The sequence below is a fragment of the Protopterus annectens genome, chromosome 10.part0 (assembly GCF_019279795.1).
Source record: "Protopterus annectens isolate FY-2018-M chromosome 10.part0, PAN1.0, whole genome shotgun sequence".
NCBI lineage: Eukaryota > Metazoa > Chordata > Ceratodontiformes > Protopteridae > Protopterus > Protopterus annectens.
In genome coordinates, this window is record NC_056744.1 from 1,008,161,136 (window position 1) to 1,008,177,787 (window position 16,652).

The following is a 16,652-nucleotide window of genomic DNA, read 5'->3' on the forward strand; positions in this document are numbered from 1 at the left end:
TTCGAGAGCAGTTAAAACTAGTGCATTAAGCAGACATATTGAGAGGTTTAAGGACTACACCTTTAGATTTTTGGTAGTACAACAGATTACCAGTGATTTACAAGGGTAGGTGGTCCCTGAGTAGTTGGAAGCCTGTGAATTACATTGGCAATTGATGCTTAATGCTACAGAATATCCAGGTTTGAATGAATGTACCAGCATTTCAGGTATTTTAAAAATGAAACAGTATGGTTGTTTCTTGTAATTTTGATTTAGGCAGCATATTGTACAATTTTTATTATTGCCTTTGTTTTAGTATGTGTTGCTTTAAATTTTAACTGTGTGGTTAATTACTTAATTGTTTCTTAACAGAGTATAAAAGGAAGTGTGGTGTTTTAATTAATTGTTCTGATGAAGTCTTAATACACAAACAAAAGTGCTCAACTGAATAAAGTTGTATTTTCTGGTGCTACAGAAGTCTTTTCCTTCTTCTAAATATATTTGATAATGGACAGAACCCAGGAATCCTGAGTAATCTTTAACCAAACAGGGTGAGATAGAGAAAGGCGAAGAGAAAGAGGAATGTGGCTGGAAAGAATAGGATACTCAGACAACACCTGGTTTTCAGGAAAAGGAGACATTTGGGGCACAGAAGTCTGAGTAGCTTTAGCAGGAGGAGCCCACTTCCCACCTTTCTTGTCCTTGAGAGGAGGGCAAGACTGCCTACAAACAAAGGCTGGCTTATTAGGGTAAGACTGGCTAATGTACCATATGTATGTACTGTACCTGTGTACTATGCATGTATTCTACTTGTGTTCCAAATTTCAGCTGTACACAACAAATCTATTAATTACCTTTATTTTTAAATTAATATTTTCTTGTTTGTTCTCTCCACAGTAACTGTTGATGTGCTGCATACCGCTGTAAAAACATGTCTATTGTAATTTGTGTGTATACTGATCATGTCTAAATATCTAAATGTATCTGTAAATTTTCTATGTGGAGCTTTTCTCCCCAGGCCTCTGCTGAAAAAGGGCCTTTTCGGCTCAGTCAGACACCCCCGGTTAACAAATGTCAAATAAAATAAAAATAAATAATTTCTCTGAAACTTAGGTACAGCAGAAACAAAAACATATAGGTGGCAACCCACTAAGCACAGAAGAGGTTATCAGGGACCTGGGTACCCAGGTTGACAGTGGCCTCTCGTTTGACACTCACGTTGCTAAAGTGGTATGAAAGACCTTCTACATTGCCCATCTGATCATGAAGGGATTCACATCCAGATCAAGTGAGGTCATTGTTCCCCTGTACTCTTCACTTATCAGACCAATGATCGAGTACAATGCCCCATTCGGGATGTATCTCACCAGACACCTGCAGCAATTGGAGAGACCCCAAAAGTTCCTCACCAAAAGGATAAAGGGACTCCAAAACCTGTCATATACTGCCAGACTGAAGAAACTCCAACTCTATTCAGTTGCATACCTTCTGCTCAGAGGTGACCTGTGCCTGACATACAAGGCCATGACCAACCCAGAATTAATGGACACGCTCCACCTCAAAAAATCCAAATCCACCAGAACCACTAGAGCAAGTGACTTAAACCTTAGCATGGATATAAATAGGATGTGCTGGAGGGATAGATTTATCACCCAGAGACTCCCCATGCTGTGGAATAAAATCCCGGTCCATGTGAGGCAGAGCACCTCGCTGGCTCTGTTCAAGAGAAATCTTGACCGGTGGATGGGAGATCGTAGGTTTATCCCGGGAATCATCTCTGTGTCACTGCTGGACAGGGGCACAACAAACTAATGGGAACATTATTTCTAACATAAGGGGTGGCGTAAGCCACATAACTTTGGGCTAGGCTTATAAATGCCTTAGGGCAGATAGCCTAGTATCAACCTATGAACCTATAAGTTCCTGTAAAGCCTTGCCCTTATCCTGGAAATAATCAGCTGCAGTTCCCCCTGAATGTCCGGATGTCTGCAAAGCTTCCAAGGGCATGCCTAAGGTTGGATCCTCAATGACTTCCAAACTGATCGTGGCTGAAGAATCCAACAATGAATCCAGATGAACCTCTAGGTTTTCACTCACCTCAGGAGAGACATCTGGCAGAGGTTGTACAGCAGAAGAATCAGGCCTAGACTTCTTGGCCTTCTTCATGGATGGCTGCCCTTCAGAGTGGGAAGTTCCTTCTATCGTGTCTTTAGCCAAAAGCTAAAGACTTTAACTCTCCAGATACAAAGCCAAAGAAAAAAGCTTACTATGGAGGGTCTGGGGAACAAAAGCCTGACAGACTGAACAGGACATATAGTCGTGTGAAGCACTGAGGCAAAATAAGCACTGCTCGTGATGGTCTTTATGGGGAATCTGTCTCCCACACTGGCATTTACCCTTCTTGGATGACATGAAACCCCACAAGCAATAAAATATACACAGAAAATAAGATAAATAAACCCTAATGGGGTACTTATCTGCAACAGCTTGTCGAGCCAGCAATGGAACGGGTATTCAGACCAACAATCAAGAGATGACGCTTGGACTGGCAGCAAAGAAGTTTTGAGGATGGTACGTACGAATGTCACCTTTATGCCCTATCCTACACGAGGGCCATACTTGTGACATATGGTGTACCTTAAAGCAATCTAAAGGCTTTCGTATACTGGCCAGACATTGGGCCACCCTTGCCAGGAGAACCCTATTGTAATGAATACTGCAGCAGTGAAATGGAAGGGCATCTTAGTTAACTTATCTGGGAGCTGCAATTCTGAGGTTTGTGTAAAAGCTTAAAAAGAAAAGTAGTATTTATCCAAGGATGAGGCTAATCAGCTCTGATGTACTCTTTAGAACCTTGCCTGATGTAATACTTTCTATCTCACAGACCTATGGAAATGATGAAGGTAAAAATACTCATTAACTGCGGAAATATTTTCTCTCAAAACACTATTTGCATTTTGCCTGTCTTTAGCAATTATGTGCGCTCCGCCCAGTCATGTCAGCATTGTCTCTAGATGACTGCCTCTGTTCATGTGAAAACCCCACCCCATGTGCAAAAAAAAAAAAAGTGGTAAAAAGGAATGCATGGATGGATGGATGGATACAGCAGAGCCCTGCTTAATCAACAGCTTATGAAATAAGCTTATGTCTGGGATTTTTTCACTTCCACCTATGCTGATAAAACCCTCTCCACTCAATTTTAAGCATAAATCATCAAGCTATGGAGGGGCAGGAGTGAGCAGCTACTGTCAGCTCCTCCAGAGGTTCAGACAATATGTGTCAGAAAACAAGAGATCCAACACATTTAGCTCATAATGGGACAAGGATGTTTGAGGAATTCACAACTTCCCCGAGCAACTAATACATTCAAACTGCACCCACTGCAAATTGAACCTTGGAACATTAAATAAGACACAGAAAAGAGGTTAAAACATATCTAGCAAAGAAGATAACCACCTAGGAAGACCACTCACAATTGTACAATGAGAGCCTCATCAGCAGCAGTGGCTATGGTCAGTTGGGCCTGGGAAATAAATGCATCAAGGAGGTGGACAGGGGACCCAATCTCCTGTGTAAAGGGTTAAACCCCTTCATTAAGACCAAGCTGACCTATACATGCTTGTCTGCATGGATGCTGGAGGGACTGGGTAAATATCCATCCTGGTAGGAAGGAGATCACATTAGCCCACTGTACTGGTGAAATCTGCTGGAGGGAGGATGCCTTGACAACAGCAAGAGACCTAGCAGTGCATGTGCTGCAAAGCTTTCCATGGCATCATCCACAGTAGTGTGACTGCTCTTCCTGAGAGGGAGCTACTGTGGAACTCACAATGCCTCCACAATGGAGCAATGTAGGTTGGTCCACTTGCAAATCTAAATAGACTGCACCCTACTACCTGATGTTTTTCAAATGGAGGGATGGGGGATGGTGAGCTCAGAACTCAGGAATGAAAAGGGCATAGTGCTCTTGCTATGGAAGAGACAGACCCAGCCTTCATTCTTAGTGAGGGGCACTGGTGAGTTCCCTGGGCAAGGAAAGTACAGTTTTGTAAGTAAACTTACCATAAAAGTACATTTTCTAATTTATCACCATTGCAGTAGCCTAAGCTATGTGGGTTTACTTGCCCCTGCACCAGATGGATTCTCAAAGCTTTGAGTGCTGTCTAGACACTCCATATAAAAGGCAGGTGGAGTGCTCAAATGCTTCAGAACATTTTTTGTCCAGGAGGCAAGATCTCTGAATACTTGTGCTATGAAACAAAGAGAAAGTACAGTTGTGTAAAATCTTACCATTGCAGTATATGTCCTACTTTTCACTGTTGCAGTATTCTTTACATACGGAAATCCCTTACATCAGGGGATCTTCTGCCAAGGACAGACCAACATCCGGTCAGTATACCAAAGCTTTTAGATTGTGTCAGCACCATACATCACACGTATGCTCCCCAAGCAAAGCATAGGGCATAAGGTGAGGTAAACACACAGAACTGGAAAGACCCAGGAGAAACAGAACACCCACAGGCACAAAACAGAACATGCACATCTAGAAGGAAAAAAAGGCAGAAGAAAAAGTAAACAAGAGCCCCTCATCCAGGAGGGCAATAAAAACTCAAGGCAATAACTAGAAAAAAGGGGGAATGAGGGGGACCAAATATTGCAACAGTGTTAAGAAGGGCATCTACTGTTATGGTAAGATTTTATACAACTGTACTACACCCTTCTGTATCTCAGTTGCAGCACTCTTTACATAAGGGAGAGTACCAGCGCTCTACAACCCCATGCCGAATAGTCCTGGCAAATCTTGCCCTGGTCCTGGAAACAATATTGAATTTGTAATGTTTAGTGAAAGTATGAAGAGAGGACCCAAGTAAGCAGCCTGAAAGACAGAACTGGTATCCAAACCCTTGTAAAAGCACCAGAGGAAGATATCACCCTAGTAGAATGTGCCTTTACAGATGAAGGAAGAATTTTGACATAAATGACTTTAGAAATCCGAGAGGAGATGGTTTGCTTCGAAACAGCTAAACCCAAAGTCCTGGGATGAAAAGAAACAAAAAGCCGCTCAGACTTACAGACTGAAAAATTAAAAAAACGAGGAATAGCCATGAGAGCTGAAGTTCAAACACCCTCTTGACCTAAGTAGAAGCCAAAAGAACAGTACAATGTTGCAAGGAAGCTTAAGAAGCAGGCTCAAAAGGAGCCTGAGTCAATTTTTCAAGTACAAAATTGAGGTCCCAAGGAGGTGGAATAGGCTTTCTGGGAGTCCTGATATGAAAGACATCTTTAAGAAACTACTTGACCTCAAACCAAGAGGATTCAATGGCAGAGAAGCAGAAATTGACGAGATGTATGCGTTAAATAAAGACTATACCAACCCAGCATGGAGCAGATCACACAGAGGCACCAGACAGAAAAGCTTTTCCATTTCGACATACATGGTTTCCTGGCCTCCTGCAAAACCTGGAACATGTCAGAAAAGATGTACCTAAAAGGAATCAAAACCCTATCAACCACAGTGTCAGTTGAGGAGTGGACAGGTGAGGATGGATAAGAGATCCCTTGTCTTGTGTGAGAAGATCCATCTGATGAGGTAACTTGTGATTGTTCTTTGCCAAGTAAGAAAGAAAGAAAGAAAGAAAGGGAAACCAATGTTGTCTAAGTTAAAAAGGAGTCACCAGCACAATTTTGGAACAGTCTTGCCTGATCTTGTGCATAACACATGTCAACAGAGGAAAGTGAGAAAAGGCATACAGAAACATCCCTTGCCCATATCAGAGGACTTGGAACTCCAGTACAGAATAGAGGATGTTGTCTGTTCAGAGGGAAGGCAAAAGAGATCTGAGGAAAACCCCATCAATGGACTATGTTCAGGAAAACGTCTCTGTGAAGCATCCATTCGTGAGTCTGTACTCTAGACCTACTCAAACAGTCTGCCACTAGAATGTGTTCTGAGGAAATGTAAACTGCCTGCAGTGTCACTTGATAGCCAGATCCCAGACCTGAAGAGCTAACTTGTAAAGGAGATAGGACCATGTACCACATCACAGTGGTACTGTCTGTGAAGACTTTGGGGGGGGGGGCAAGGTGAAAAAGTGGATGAAAAGCTTGCAGGGCCAGAAGCAGGGCTCATATTTCTTTTACATTGATTTGGTCTAACCTCTAATGAGGAGGCTGGAGACCCTGGACCTTTAGGGGGGCCACAAAAGTTCCACACCCCTACTCTGAGCTGTCCTTGAACAGTTCCTCAGTAGGAACCGGAGCCTGGAAGGGAAGCCCTTGATTGAGAAAAAGTTGACGAATCCGCCACTGAAGCTCAAGTTTGAGACAAGGAAGAAAAAGAACAGGGAACTCAGGTGGCAGGAATGCTAAAGCCAAACTGATTTCAGGTACCACTGAAATTTCCTCATGTGGAGCCTGACAAGAGAGAGCAAGGGAATAGTGGAGGCCATAAATTCCAGAACCCTGACACATTCCCTGGCCATGAGAAAGGACAGAGGAAAAAGGGATTGGAAGAAGGTAATCAGAGACAGAACCTTGGGAGGAGGAGAAGCCAGCTTGGGAACAGTCTGAAGCCTGCATGAGAAAAACTTGATCCTGGGAGGGGGGACAGGACAGATTTATTGATATTTATGGTGAACCTGACTGTGTAAAAGACAAGTGGTAAACTGGAGATCCTGCAACAGACTGCTGGGAGAAGCAGCTTGAATAAGCAGGTTGTCCAGATAAGGAAAAATATGCATCCCCCAATGCCTACAAAAAGCAATGGTAGGAGCGAGGCATTTGGTGAATACCCTTCAGGCAGTAGAAATGCCAAAGGGAAAGGCAGAGATCTGAAAATGCAAGATAAAAACAAAGACAAACATTTCCTGAACATTTCCCCCCATAGTGCCTTTTTTAGGCAAGGTTCAAAAGACAAACCCACCGCCGTAAATAGCACAAGTAACAAAAAACTGAGGGTAATGCTACTCAATATCAGAAGTCTAAACCTCAAAATGCATGCACTCGAGGCACTCCTCAGTGTGGAGAAAATCAATATATGTACAGTAACAGAAACCTGGTTTAAGGCGCCAGAGAGCACCCTAGCACTACCAGGCTACAACTCATACCATACATTTCAGCCACAGAACCCAGACTGAAATACAAAAGGCGGGGGGCATATCCATATTAATCAAGGATACCCACACCTCCAGGTTAGTGGCACAGCACGATGCTTCAGAGATCATCCATGTGCAACTAACAACGGGAAAAACTCACCCACCATGTCCCAGGACCCCCATTCCACATTTCTGAAAACAGTGAGAAACATAAATGTCCTACCAAACACCCTAATATTGGGTGATTTCAATTACCCATACATTAACTGGGAGAACTACTCAAGTACTAACTCCCTTGCCCAACATTTCCTAGAATTTATAAACTCAAACACCCTGGATCAACTGGTCAACACTCCCACTAGAGGTGACAACATATTGGACCTGGTCATCACCAACATGGGCGACCGGTGTTCCACACCAGAGGTCAATCCCTTGCTGGTTAGATCTGACCATAAACAAATCACTTTGGATATCCACATTCTGCCACCACCCCCCAACAAGGAAACGACCATGAAAAACTTTTCAAAAGCAAACTTCACATTACTTAAGACTGAGGTGGAAAGTGCTAAAGAATAACGCTGTCCAAGCTGCAAAATCCATTACTAATGCATTCTATGGGCACCTACAAGAATGCATGGATCATGCTATCCCAAGCAAAACCAAGACTCACTCCTCCAAGAAAAGGAAACCAGTCTGGTGTACCCCTGCCATAAACAAGCTATACAATAGGAGGAGGAAACAAGTACAGAAGAGTAAAATCCCAAGAAGGGAAGACATCCCTGATCAGTATCAGCAAGAAACTATGATCCCTCATAAAATCATCCAAGGCGAGCTTCGAAAGAAAAATTGCCAAGGACTCCAAAGATAACCACAAGGCATTCTTTAGTTATGTCAAGAATTTAAGTTGCAATGCTCATATCTGCTCAGAGTTGGTGCAGAATGGCACAAAAATACACTGAACAGACCTATATCGCCAACATCCTGGCAAATAGGTTCAGTGCAAACGTCATCCCCCTCTCACCCCCAAAAGGGCCTATAACCATACCAGAAGAATGTAGAGCCCCTGAAACCACAAACACTCAGGTTAAAACAACCCTCTCTAAAGCCAAAAACACAGCATCAATGGGACCGGATGGTGTCCCAGGCTGCGTCCTACACGAGCTCAAAGACGAACTAACCCCTCACCATAAAACACTGTATAAACAGCCTCTCCACAGGCTACGTACCCATAGAGTGGTGCATGGCAATGGTTATTCCGCTCCACAAAGGTGGAGCCACAATAGACTCCAGGAACTATCGCCCTATAAGCCTGACTAGCTTCATCTGCAAGGCTATGGAGCGCATCATCATGGAACTCATTAACAGAGACATTGGGAACCTCCAAACACTGGACCCTAATCAGTTTGGCTTTGTTAAGGGCAGCTCATGCCTCCTAAACCTGGTGGACTTCTTTGAGACAGTTACCAAGGCTATAGACGAGGGAAAGGTGGTACACACAGCCTACCTAGACCTCGCAAAGGCCTTCAACACCATTCCCCATTCTGGTATTATGGACAAGCTCACCAGCCTGAACATAAACCCCTATGTCACAAGATGGGTTGCCAACTGGCTCACAGACAGAACCCACATGGTGAGAGTTGTGGGAGCTAGGTCTGAAACTAAACCGGTTACAAGTGGCATTCCTCAGGGCTTAGTCCTAGGACACCTCCTGTTCAGCATATACTTCTCAGAGGGACAGGCAAGCACAGGAGGACTATGGCTGACCACATTCTCAGACGACTGCAAACTAGGGGCTATAATTGACTCTCCGGCTGACACAGATATCCTCCAAAAGGGTCTCACTGAGACGGATACATGGTGTCAAAATCATGGCCTCAAGGCTAAATGTCAAAAAGTGGATAGTCATCCCCCTTGAAAAAAACAAAGTACCCACAAACTACCACATATGTGGTAGTCCCCTAAATACAGAAAATGTAATAAGAGATCTGGGGACCCAAGCAGATAATAATCTCTCCCTTGATAATCACATTGCCAAAGTGGTTAGAAAATCATTCTATGTGGCCCATCTAATCACAAACGGGTTTGCATTCAGATCAAAAGAGGGCATTGTGCCCCTCTACTCATCACTCATCAGACCCATCATAGAGTACAATGCCCCATTTGGGATGTACCTTACAAGACACATGCAACAGCTGGAAAGAACACAGAAGTACCTCACCAAGAGGATCACTGGCCTCAAACAGATGCCCTATGCAACTCGACTGAAGAAACTCCAGCTGTACTCGGTTGCATACCGCCTACTCAGAGGTGATCTCTGCTTGACATACAAGGCCATGTCCAATCCAGAATTGATGGACATGCTCCACCAAAAGAAAACCTTATCCCCTCAAGCCACAAGCTCTAGGGATCTAAACCTCACCACAACAATAAATAGGATGTGCTGGAGGGATAGATTCATGTCCCAGAGACTTCTCATGCTTTGGAACAAGATTCCAATCTACACTAGGCAGAGCTCCTCGCCAACATTCTTCAAGAGAAACTTTGACGAGTGGATGGGAAACAGAAAGTTTACGCTGGGGATCACTTCAGTGGTTCTGCTGGACAGAGGCACAAGGAACTAATCTAAGGTTGCAGCGAAAGCCAATACATTCTGGCTAGGCTTATAAATGCCTTCGGCCAGATAGCCTAGTACCTATCTATGAACCTATGAGAGTGAATGGGAACATGAAGACACACATCCTTGAAGGATACAGAAACCAAAAAGGCCTAGCATGGAAGAGGAGGAAACAAGGTCTGAAGGGACAGCAACCAGAAAGAAGGAACCTTGAGAAAGGTGTTGAGCAGAGAAAGATACAAAATTGGTTTCCAAGTACCCTCCTTCCAAGGTACCAAAAACATTCTGGACTGACTCTAGAATGCTTCTAGACTCCACCCCTTCCAGAAAGCTACTGAAGAAGCCAAAAGCCCTTGCTGAATAAGCTCAAACCCTGCCTCGAAGGAGCTTGTGGTGGTGAGCATAACAAACATAATCCATCTAGAAAAAGTCAACTTTGTGTTTTGTTGTCCTTTTCTCTTATTTTCATAGCGGACAAACCACTGGTCAGTTTTCCTGAATGGTCGTTTTTGTCTAGGTAGCATCTGAGCTGCCTGTGTACATACAGAGAGTGAAAAAAAACTTCTCTCTCTTGTTCTTTGGTTCAGGAAAGAAGACTGAGAGATTAATAGTCTGACCTAAAGTAAACTCAGAGATGACTTTAGGCATAAAGGTAGGTAGGATTTGTTCTCAAAGAAACCCTGTCCTAGTGAAAAATGAGGAAGGGTTGACTAACCATATGTGCTTGTAACTCGGATACTCACCAAGCAGATATCAGCGCTACAAGTAAAAGAGTATCTCATACCAAGAACCACAAATCAGTCTTTTGAGCTTTTTCAAATTGAAACAAAGTAAGCTTCTCAAGCACAAAGCTGAGATCCCAAGGAGAAGCTATCTGTTTTCTAAGTGGATGAGAATATAGGACCTCTTTCAAAAAATGCTTAACTTGAGGATTGCTAGAAAGGGCTGGAGGTGGGAGAGCTAAGGGCACACAAGTAGAATTGTCAAATGCACCTCAACAAAACAGTACAATAAACCAGTGTTCTACCCACCATCCAGTCGTCCTCTTCACAAATCCTAGAACTGGAATCTGGAACTTCAAGTGGTGCAGATGCCAAGTCCAGTGTGATTTGAGGTACCACTGTATTTTCCTCAGGTGTATTCTGGCATATGGCAGTATGATAATCATGAATGCCATGAACCCTAGAATCCTGAGAAACTCCCTTGCAGATGCTTGGTTTAGGCTGGCGAAACTCATGAAGAACTGCTGGAATACTACCACTCTGCCCGGAGGAATAAAGACTCCCAAGGTCAAGTCCAGCAATCATCCCAGGAAAAGTATACTGTAAGAAAGGATGAGAGAAGACTTATGGAAACTGATCTGAAAGACTAGACTTAGTAAAAGTTCTTGCGCAGATAAGAGACTACTGACAGCTGGGAAAGCATTTTGCACACACAAGATAATCATCCAAATATGGAAAAATGTGAATGCCTTGGAGTCTGCAGTAAGCAATGACTGGAGCTAGATATTTTGTAAACTTCACCAAAAAATAAAACGTTCCGGCACTATTAAGGCTGTCCCATATGCTTTTCGTCAATTCTGCTTCACCTTGTTCCTAAAACGCCAGCATACACCATAAAGAGGCGGAAAGTGTTTTAAATTAATACTGAACTTTAATAATAAAAACAAAAAACAACAAACGAGTAGATCAGATTAAGCGCTTTCGTCTCCTTTACGGAGACCTCATCAGAATCTGTTCTAGGTTAAAACAATTGCATTTTTATATAGCTCTCAGTAATAATTAGGTTAATTAGTTAATTGATATAGGCAGGTACATCACAGTTTAAAAAAAAAAACATTCACTTCCATGTTAACCCTATTCCAACTATATTCAACTATGTTCAAATGCCACATATTAGGAAGTACCATTTTAAAAAAGCTACTAGGTTGTCAGTGTTTGAATATACTATTCTGCTATTGAATATTTATATTATTCTTCAAAGGTAAAAATGTGTATAAATGACTTGGTCAAATATAAATATAATATATATATAATATACAGCAATATAATGTAATATATAGAGGAAATGAAATATTTAAGGAGAATGAAACAGTGTAAATCTATAGTGTATTACTTATATTGTAAAATATCCAAGGCTCAAAGACAATAACTACGACATATTAAAAATTATATATATGTATAAATATATAAATGTAACAATGAATACAAATATAAAGTTAAAAATGTTATAAAATCTCTAAAAAAATTTTTGGTATATATTATTACTGTATATCCTAGGGGTAATAAATATAAATATATATAAAAATATATAAAAATATATATAAAAATATTTTGTAAAAATGTGTTTGTATAAATTAAATAAATAAATAAATATTAAATAAGTATATATTAAATGTGTTGGATATGCTAAATATATGCAAATATTATATGTCTATATATTTTTATGTCTATATATTTTAATATTAATGTATTAATATATTAATATAGATGAACTGAGTGTAAAATATGAAAAGATGTATATATATGTGAAACTAAGATATAATGTAACGGTGTACTATTGTTTAGTCATGCTATTGGAGAAATGTTTTTATATGCTTGATGTATATATGTATTGGGACTACCAATTGATTAATTAATCCATATGTTGAACTCTATGAATTTCCCAGTAGCAGACATCATAATATAGGCATTTATTTAAATGTTTTTAAAATGTTATGGAAGACTGCTCAGGTGGATAAATGCCTATATTATGATGTCTGCTACTGGGAAATTCATAGAGTTCAACATATGGATTAATTAATCAATTGGTAGTCCCAATACATATATACATCAAGCATATAAAAACATTTCTCCAATAGCATGACTAAACAATAGTACACCGTTACATTATATCTTAGTTTCACATATATACATCTTTTCATATTTTACACTCAGTTCATCTATATTAATATATTAATACATTAATATTAAAATATATAGACATAAAAATATATAGACATATAATATTTGCATATATTTAGCATATCCAACACATTTAATATATACTTATTTAATATTTAATTTATACCAACACATTTTTACAAAATATTTTTATATATATTTTTATATATATTTATATTTATTACCCCTAGGATATACAGTAACAATATATACCAAAAATTTTTTTAGAGATTTTATAACATTTTTAACTTTATATTTGTATTCATTGTTACATTTATATATTTATACATATATATAATTTTTAATATGTCGTAGTTATTGTCTTTGAGCCTTGGATATTTTACAATATAAGTAATACACTATAGATTTACACTGTTTCATTCTCCTTAAATATTTCATTTCCCCTATATATTACATTATATTGCTGTATATTATATATATATTATATTTATATTTGACCAAGTCATTTATACACATTTTTACCTTTGAAGAATAATATAAATATTCAATAGCAGAATAGTATATTCAAACACTGACAACCTAGTAGCTTTTTTAAAATGGTACTTCCTAATATGTGGCATTTGAACATAGTTGAATATAGTTGGAATAGGGTTAACATGGAAGTGAATTTTTTTTTAAAACTGTGATGTACCTGCCTATATCAATTAACTAATTAACCTAATTATTACTGAGACCTATATAAAAATGCAATTGTTTTAACCTAGAACAGATTCTGATGAAGTCTCCGTAAAGGAGACGAAAGCGCTTAATCTGATCTACTCGTTTGTTGTTTTTTTGTTTTTTGTTTTTATTATTAAAGTTCAGTATTAATTTAAAACACTTTCCGCCTCTTTATGGTGTATGCTGGCGTTTTAGGAACAAGGTGAAGCAGAATTGACGAAAAGCATATGGGACAGCCTTAATAGTGCCGGAACATTTTATTATTTTTTGGTGAATTCTACTTTTTCTGGTTACCAGTTGTTTCGTGGTTTATATTTTGTAAACTCCTGGTGAAGTGGAGAGTCAAAAAGGTAAAACAGAAAACTGATAATGTAAACAAGACTTGACAAATCTTAAGAAATGCCTGAACTACTTGGCAATAGCAGTATAATAGTAGTAGTCTTTCAGGTCCAGCTTTACCATAAAAGCTAGACTTGGGATCAAAGGTACACAATTTTGAAGTGATAACATTTTGAACTTCGGAATCATGACATAAAGGTTTATAGCATAAAGATCCAGAACTAGCCTTTAGGATCCTTCTGGTTTGGGAACTAGAAATATCCTTGAATAACAGCCCTTGCCTAAGAGATTAAGAAGCACTGGTTCTATGACTCCCTGAGACATCATGCTGTGTAGAAAGGGAGGAAAGAGAGCAATCTGGTTCCTTGGGCAAGAAAGAATCCTCTGGAAGAAAGGAAGGGATTCTCATTGCCAACAGTACCATTGTTGGATTACACTCAGAACGCAGCTGTCCAAGACTGATTCCAAAAGGGAAGACGAAGTCTCAGGGAAGTAGAAAGGTTGCCATGGTGGGAGGGAGCCTGAATAGGTGAAAAGTCATGCTGACCAGGAGGAATGTCCCTGATTTTCTTGAGGTATTTTCCTTTTTAAGACTGTCATTTCCACTACTTTTTAACAACTTGATTATTGACCCCTTACTGTCTAGACTGTTTGTTGGGAAAGGGGACTGCGGAGGAGGCAAACCTGTTTTTAGGTTTGAAAAAGGAGGGATGAAAAAGCTGGGTCACTCCCTGGATCAGTTTTCCCTTTTCATCACACTTAAGCACCTCAGCTGCAGAAGAGCCAGACAGACAGAGAGAGTCTTCATTCTAGGGAAAATTTAAAATCTCAGATTTGACATCATCAGGAAGGTTCTGGAAATGAAGCCAAACAAGTCTCCTCAAATGTGGTCCAGAAACAGCACCGCTAGGAGAAGAACCCGTGATATCATATGCAAAGTTTAAAATATACTAATAACCAAACAAGCAGCTCAAACACCAAGAATAGAGTACAAACAAACCAAAAAAACTGGAAACACTGATTGAGACCGAGATGAGCTAACCAAAACAACCACGACAGTGAAACTTAGCGCTTTCGTTCCTTTTTATTTCATATTACGGAACTTCATCAGAAAAACTTTAAAATATACTTAATCAAGTGGGAAACGGCTGTCATAGAAGTATCTAATGATTTTTTTTTTAATTCAGAAGAAAGGTTAGCCATTAACTTCTGTATATAGTCAAAAGACACAAGCAAACATTTTTAAACATATATGCTTAGTAATTCAAAATCCTGAATTTTAAGGCTCTGGAAGAATTAATTTTCTTTCCCAGCTTATCCATTGCCTTCCCATCATATTCAGATGGGATGGAGTTAGAAGCAGTAACCTGCTTAGCAGCAGTAGATTTATAAAGAGAATGACTACTGATTCTCCTTTTTGGATTAGAAAGCAGGTACTTTTGTGTCTGGGCTACCTTGTATGACCTGTTAAACCTCTATGTAGTAGAAGGTTGATTATCAGGCATACTACAGTAAGATAAACAATCTTCAAAGCAGCAAAACAGGAAGGATTTACACAGCTTTTGGCATTTGTAATTGTAACAATTCAAAATACACATTTAGTGTCATACAGGTTTCACTTTGCTCCTACTGAAAACCTTACTTATACAGAATGTCTGAATTTTGTCAACAAGAAAGTCTGAACCAATAATTTCCTCAGAGTCAGAATGCTCAGTGAGAAGAATCCTCTGAAGTACAACCCTCCCCCTGCAAGAACTGCTGTTCTGACTAAAAACTCCTATCAGAATAAGAAATGCCTTTTTTTCTTTTCTTGCTTAAGGGATCCCCTGGCAGAGAAAAAGTAGACATTAATTGTTCTGCAAGTTTGTTCTGTAGTAAAAACTGACCTTTAGGTGCATTGACCCCAGCTTCCCCAACCCTTTTGCAGCCAAATGAAGACCCCTCACCTGCCCCTTCCTCAGCCAGCGACAACAGTTCTACAATGCCCTCCCTGAGCATCCCTACAGCTGCAGAGTACATGGCTATCCCAAGTCTTTGGTGGCTTCCAGTACTACAGCAAGAGGATCAGGGAACAACATGGCTGATCTGAGAGCCGGATGAACCTTAAAAGACTCCTTACCAAGTTTCTGCTTTTCCTGCAGGGGGGAATGTACCACCACACAGACCAACTGCTGTTCCATAGGTAGGCCAAAAAAAGGTCAGTAATGTGAGTTGTGTAACCTAGAAGAGTCAGAAAGGACTAAAACAGATAGCTAGTGGCTCTGAGGTAAGTATATCACTAAAAATCCCTCACAAGCACTATTTATTTCACCAACACACCAAAGTTCAGAATGGCTTAGTAGTTAGTCAAAAAATAATCTTTTTCCCACAAAAGTTTTACACAAGCAGTACCATGAACTTTGCATACTGTAAAAATGACAGTCTCCCTCTTTGTTTTTAAAAGCACAATAAACAATTGTCTTGCATAAAAATAAATGTTTTCCATAGAAACAGCAAATATATAAGGAAGGCTCTCCCCAGTGGGGGCTTGTCTGCCCAGCCTGAAGATTGCTAAGCAACTGACACGTAATATGGGATCACCACAGAATAACATGATTCTGCAGCCAAAAAGCTCTGAAGCTTTTGAGCAGTCTATCTTTATATGGAAAATATCATGCTCTCCTTGTAGGTGTAACACCTGGAAGGTGCCCAAAGCTTTAAGATGCAAGTTACTGCAAGGGGGATAGGGGGTAAAACCCCATATAACTTAGGCTACTACAATGGTGATTCATGAAGAATGTCAAATGAGTAGGAAGCCTTTCACCCTGCCCATGATGTGGACACTGCACCACAGGAAGACCTGAATTCCTCTTTGGGCCCAGTCCCTTGGGAGGAAGAATGAAGAGGTCAAATGGGAAAGGTAGAAATGTCATTGGTACTGTCAAGTAAATGGGAAGGGGAAAGAAAGAAGAGATGGACAGGGAACCAGGGTCAGCCTTAGGTCAAGTGGTGCCCTAGGCAAAA